General features: G+C 49.2%; 1 long non-coding RNA gene across 1 annotated transcript; it reads right to left on the reverse strand.

Annotated features, from left to right (window-relative positions):
- Positions 1-1,457: 1,457 nt before the first annotated feature.
- On the reverse strand, positions 1,458-3,249 carry LOC121020132 (uncharacterized). The gene is made up of 2 exons (XR_005785964.1): positions 3,017-3,249; positions 1,458-2,239 (listed from the first exon to the last, which is right to left on the reverse strand). It is a non-coding gene; the product is annotated as an uncharacterized LOC121020132 (long non-coding RNA).
- Positions 3,250-6,318: the final 3,069 nt, after the last annotated feature.

Below are 6,318 nucleotides of genomic sequence, written 5' to 3' on the forward strand. Positions count from 1 at the left end.
GCTAACTAATTTGGATGTAAATTAAAAAAAAATAAAATTTAAAAAAATTAAATAAAAAGAAAATAGAAATTTTAGGAATGAAAAAAGGAGCAGTACAGATACTCTGGGGGTTAAAAATAAGAACACTGTGAGTCAGACTTATACCAACACATGTGAAAATTTAGAGGAAATAGACAATTTTCTGGGAAAATAGAACCTTCTGGAATCACCTAAGAGGACTACAATGAACCTGTATCCATTACATTACCGTATCCACCTGTGCCAGTAGCTTAACATCCAGCCAGTGGAGACTGCACAGGACCCCAATGATTTCCAGAGAAAGTTCTAGCAAACCCAAGAGAATCCTTGTATGGCTCCAGAAGATTAAAAAAATGAGAGAAAACTGCCCATCTCTTTTGCTGAGGCTAGATTTACCTGGATGTGACACCAGAGAAGAAACTATAAGAAATAAAAACTATGTCCAACAGATTCAAAAATCCTACATAAAGTGTCATCGCGTCAACCGGGACTAAGGATGTAGAACATAAGTGAAAATGGGTGGAGACCTTCTGCAGATGCCTTGGAACAGGGTGGGGAGGCAGCCCAGCAGGGGGTGGTGTCCACTTAAGGAGGGTGCCTGAGAGTCAGGGCTAGTGGTTCAGGAGATTCACTGCACACAGGGGATTGGGAAAATAAATGAATACACTGAGAACCAGGGGATCCATGTTTCTTACTATTAAGGAAAAGAGGTCCAAAATGGAGGAAAGGAATTGCTACAAAGAATCCCATGGAACTGACCTAGAATGGGAAAAGGATTAGAGTGCCTGGGTGGCTCAGTCAGTTGGGCGTCTGGCTCTTGATTCTGGCTCAGTCACGATCTCATGGTTTGTGGGTTCGAGCCCCGTGTGGGGCTCTGTGCTGACAGCTCAGAGCCTGGAGCCTGCTTCAGATTTTGGATCTCCCTCTCTCTCTACCCCTCCTCCTCCCTTGCTCATGCTCTGTCTTTGCGTCGCTCTCAAAAATAAACATTTTTTAAAAATTAAAAAAAAAAACTAAACTAAACTAAAATGAGTTGCAGGGCTCCTTCTGGAAGCTTTAGGGGAAGATCCACTTCTGTGCCCTTTCCAGCTTCTGGATGCTGCCTGCATCCTGGGCACAGGGTCCCTGCCTCCACCTTTAAAGTTACCAGCCTCTGTTTCCATCACACCTGGCTCTGACTCTGATCTCCTCCCGTAAGGATTCTTGTGATGACACCGGGCCCACCCTGGATAATCCGGGATGATCTCCCCATCTCAAAATCCTTAACTTAATCACGTCTGCAAAGTATCTTTATTCAAGGTTCCAGGGGCTTGGATGTGAATGTTTTTGGGGGGGGGGGGGGCATGATCATGTCTACCACATTCCGTGATTTATGTTGAGTGAAATAACAAGAAACATTTTCAAATGCTTTCCTAGACTTTGATTCCACCAGAAAAACCTGTTGATCAAGCAAAACTGGGTTTATTGGACCTCCTGCAGTAAAGGACAACACTGGCTTCCACAGAGTCTCAAATTAAGAAAATGAGGGATGGTATTTATAGGGTTTTAGGGCCCTGGCTGGGAGATTTTGAAGTGGGTCTTGCACAGCAAGGAGCAGGTGGGGACTGGGCAGAGTTTCTGACATAAGAGCATTGGAATGGTGGGCCAGGGAGGTGGGGTTTGGAAGTGAGAGCTGAGGCATCATCTTATCTCCCAGGAGCAGGCATTTCCTGGAACAAGCAGTGTGGTGACTTCTGCCTGATCCCAGGATTGCTTAACCAAAGGATCACGGTGGCTGCAGTCCTCACTATTCACGCTGTAAAAATAGTTCTTATTTTTCGAAGCGCCTCCTGCAGGCCAGACAGCTCGGTTACCTTTCGGCAACTAAACAACCCTAAAGGCAAGCATTTCAGCCTCATGTCCGTATAGTAATCCCCTTCTTGGATTCCGGGAGTCAAAAGCTCCTGCATAAAAATCGAGGCTCGTCCACCCACTTTCCAGGGGGGATATGGACAGGTGAATTCTCTGGGCCAGACTCCATTTCTTCATCTGTAAAATCGGGACAGTACGTCCTGCTCCGAGGATGAAGCCATGTATCCAGGGGCTCTGGCTGGGTGCACAGCGTGTGTCCGCGTGAATGGGGGGCCACGCACCCCGGCTGCCTGCAGGAGACCGGGTTCACGCCTACCCTTCTGACTTCATTATCAAATAGTGCCTTGGTATGATTCTCAAAAGTGTTCTTCTGTAGATGATAAATTATACGGGCACAGGTCAGTACAGTGAAGCTATGGTCATTATTTCCACTCTGTAGGTGAAAAGGGGAAGGGGCAGAGAGGTTCGGTGCCCTGCTTCCAGGTCTGAGGGGGCAGAATTTGCCCAATTAAAGGTGCATTTGTAGGTCAAGTGCCATTCTTGCTGGGAGTGATGGGTCGTCCCCCCCCCCCCACGCCACACTTTGTGACTACACATTTGTGTGATTTTTATGTTAAATCCATCTGTCCTATTCGATCAGGAGCCCCGCACGAGTGCGAAAACTGTGTCATCCTGACAGTACAGGGGTGCCCAGGCCAGCTCTTGTCCTCCCCAGATGCTTGTCATTTGCATGCAAACGTTCAGCCTGCTGCCGGGTGAGTGTTCAAAAGAAAGGGTGTAACTTAAGAGGGGCAGCTCTCCCCTTAGAGACAGACCCAGCTTCAGAGGTGCAGCCCCAAAGTTCTGGGAGGGTCCACCACCCCGGCCCGGACACTCCATAGTAGACAAGAGCTGTCCCATCACCCACCAGCCGCCTCCCAGTGCGCACCCGGGAGTTGGCGAGTACCCAGCGTTGGTCGTTCGTCGCTGCGACCATCCTCCACCCGACGGGGCTCTGATAACCATCCACCCTCCACAGTCGGGTAGACACAGGAAGCAGGAGAAAAGCGCCCACACGCTGGGCTCTCTCGGGCGCGGTGTATGTGCCGGGCTGGGGCCTGACCCCAGTGTCCCCAGCAAACAGGATTTTTTCCTGTAATTACCATACCTTAGGCTTGGCCCTCACAAAGTTATCGCCGTGCAATCAGACGGGAGGTTTGGGCTCTGATAAAAGTGTCTCTCCTTAATAGTAACAGACGTTAAGGAATGCTTAATGCCTGGTCTTCCTTTGACTCCCAGGAGGAAATTAACCCGCATACGTATGCATTTATTTAGGCTAAGATAATAGACGGCTCCGGTATTGCAACTTCAACCACCGCGGAGAGTTTTTAAACAGTCTAAAATCTGAGCAGACCCCGTGACTCGGCAGTTTCTGTCCCCGACGGTCCGCTGCAGAAACGCTCCGGACCAGCAGGTGTGCGCGAGGGCGCCCCTTTTATCTTTTATTTGTAATAACAGGAAAAACTGGAAGAACCTCAGGTCCCTTAAGGGGGGAAGGGGCTAATGACCGAACATCAGGGTATATGCACACAATGGAGGGCCTCCCCGGGGCCAAAAATAAGGAGGCCCAGGGAAGACGACATCCCGGCCGAGCGCAGAGAACAAAGCGAGCGTTGGCGCATTGATATTCATGGAACGGCCCCGACGAGGGCCTAGAAATGCAAATTCGCTGAATCTGTTACCTCCTCGGCAGTAACAAAAAAGATTGTATTCAGGTACCACTCGGTCACTTGAAAAACACACAGCATTGAAAAACACGAAACTGGCCACCTCAAACACCCGGGGGGGGGGGGGCGGAAGGGGGTGGGGGGGGGCGCTTAGCTCTGCAGCCTTCCATCCTGGGTAAATGCGGGTGTAACCAACTCGGGAGCTTCCCGGGTTCAGTTAGATGGTTTTTTGGTTTGGTTGTCGCTGTTGTTGTCTTTCCAGGGCTAGGCGGCTGCAGAAGGAAAGTAAAATCACGGTAAAAATTTCACCCAGGGGCGCCTGGGTGGCTCAGTCGGTTAGGCGTCGACTTCAGCTCAGGTCATGATTTCACGGTTTGTGGGTTCCAGCCCCGTGTCGGGTTTTGTGCTGACAGCTCCGTCTCCCTCTCTCTCTGCCCCTTCCCTACTTTCTCTCTCTCTCAAAAATAAATACACATTAAAAAAAAAAAAAAATATATATATATATATATATATATATATATGTTAACACCCGTAATAACTAACACCGTGAGCCTGAATCGCATGCCTTTGCAGCTCAATTGCCACCTTTGCTGAAATCTGGGCACCCAGCATTCTTCTTTCCGTGGTCCACTTGTATTTCCCAGCTTTTCCTTAAGGCCAAAATAAAACTGGGAAGCTGTGGGCAGTGGGCAAAGCCCTGGAAGGTGTTTGAATGAGATTCTCCCGAGGGGCTGTCAGCCAGTTCTGGATTTTTCCACTTGAACAGAATTGTTTTCCAAGATCTGACCATTGCTAGAAGGGTGGTTTCTCCCTTGCCCTTGTATGAATAAGTATGGAGTGCGTGACTGTTCCTGGGACTGAGGTGATCCCTAAGGACACAGTAGTGAACCACTTAACAGAACCCCTCCCCGCCCCCCAGGGGCTCTTATGCTGCCGTGGAGGCCAGTGGGCGTGGGTGTTGACAGTGACCCAACAGGCAAGAAGAACGTGACAAATAAAAGAAATACTGCAAATTGTAATAACTCAAATGCCTCCTGGGAGGCCCTCGAAACTCTCCTGTTGAAATGCCAGCCCATGACTGTCCCTGCCCCTCTCACCTGCCTATCCTTCTCCTGGGTTCTTGGCAGGTTCTGACACTATGTATCCGAGTCTTTACTTACTGGGTTCATTCAGCCAAACGGGCGCTCCACAGGACAAGATTTTTAGTCCGTTCTGTTCACTGCTGAATCCCCAATGCCTGGAACAGCACTGGGCACGTAGGACGTGCTCCATAAATATTTGTGGAATGAGTGCATGCAGAAGGGACAACTTGGGGCAGAGATAGGGAATCACAGGGTGAGGGACCTCGTGGACCCGGGCGGCTGGGGAAGGCCAGGTTGAGAAGGTGACAGATATGACTCAGCGCCACTCTGAGAGTTAGTCAGGCCTTCTCCAGGGCCAGGGCCCCAGAAACGTGGGCTCTGAGCTCCCCACAAACTGACCCCCTCTTTAAGGTCACGGCTTCTCCTCTGAATGCTCCCCAAGGGCTTTGCAGACATTGCCTTTCACGTCGCCCTCGCCCAAACCCCAAGAGCTTGTGAATGTCATTTCCTTTCTAGATGTGTGGAAACTGAGGCATGGAGACTTTAGCTAAGTTGCTAGTGAGGGCCGAAAATGGGGTTTGAATCCCTGCACACTTGATCAGTTCTGGGTATCATGGGGGCCAATTTCCCGGGTCCATGCAGACTTTTGCTGGCTTGGACCCCCACCAAGTCCCCTGACCTGCGTCCCCGAGTACAAGTGGACTGGATGAAGGAGAAAGAGATGTGGCGTTCAGACTGGGAGACAGCTGTCCAAGAGGCCCTCTTCTCCAGTGAAGGAGTCAGAACTACCTAGAAGTTCCACAAAATTGCTGGCTGGTGCCCCAGCTAACCTCTTACTCCCTAATCCTGCTGTAAACCCTAACCCAGAGCTCCTAGAGAAGGGATTACACAGGCAGTGGGAAACTATGCACCCTTTATGTGTTGTTTCAACCTTGTGTACTACAAACATATGTCTTTTTTTTTTAATTATTTTTTCTTTAATGTTTATTTATTTTTGAGAGACAGAGCGCGAGCAGGGGAGGGGCAGAGAGAGAGGGAGACACAGAATCCAAAGCAGGCTCCAGGCTCCGAGCTGTCAGCACAGAGCCCGAGGCAGGGCTCGAACTCACTGACCGTGAGATCATGACCTGAGCCGAAGTCGGATGCTCGACCGGCTGAGCCACCCAGGCGCCCCTAAACATATGTCCTTTTGGTAATAATACCGATCATTCCAGTGTTTGATCGAAAGGAATATAATGTGGTTGTTAGTAAAAGGAAAAGCAGACAATGCAGTGGGGGGGTTGGTAAAGGGTAAAAGGTGTCATTTCATGTCAGTGGAGAATTGGTTATTTGAAAAGGTAATGTTGAAAGACATAAAAAGAAAGAAAGAAAGAAAGAAAGAAAGAGAGAAAGAAAAGAAAAGACACTTTATTCATTAGTCCCAAAGAAAGGATAGGTTGGGCAAGTTTGTAAATGCGTGATGCAAAATCTCCCTAGGAAAATGGTAGGAAGAAAAGAAAAGCGATCACAGAAACACCAGGAAGGGGAAGGGAAAGGCTGACCCATTTCACTCCAGAAGGATTTCAAATGTGAAATATTTCAGGCAGGAAGCAAGACGAGGGAACGATACATAGCGTGACTTGCTGTCTGCTCAGCTCCCGGCTCACGACAGAGGCCACCCC

Source organism: Herpailurus yagouaroundi, unplaced genomic scaffold, assembly GCF_014898765.1.
Source record: "Herpailurus yagouaroundi ecotype Mexico unplaced genomic scaffold, PumYag 246, whole genome shotgun sequence".
NCBI classification, from domain to species: domain Eukaryota; kingdom Metazoa; phylum Chordata; class Mammalia; order Carnivora; family Felidae; genus Herpailurus; species Herpailurus yagouaroundi.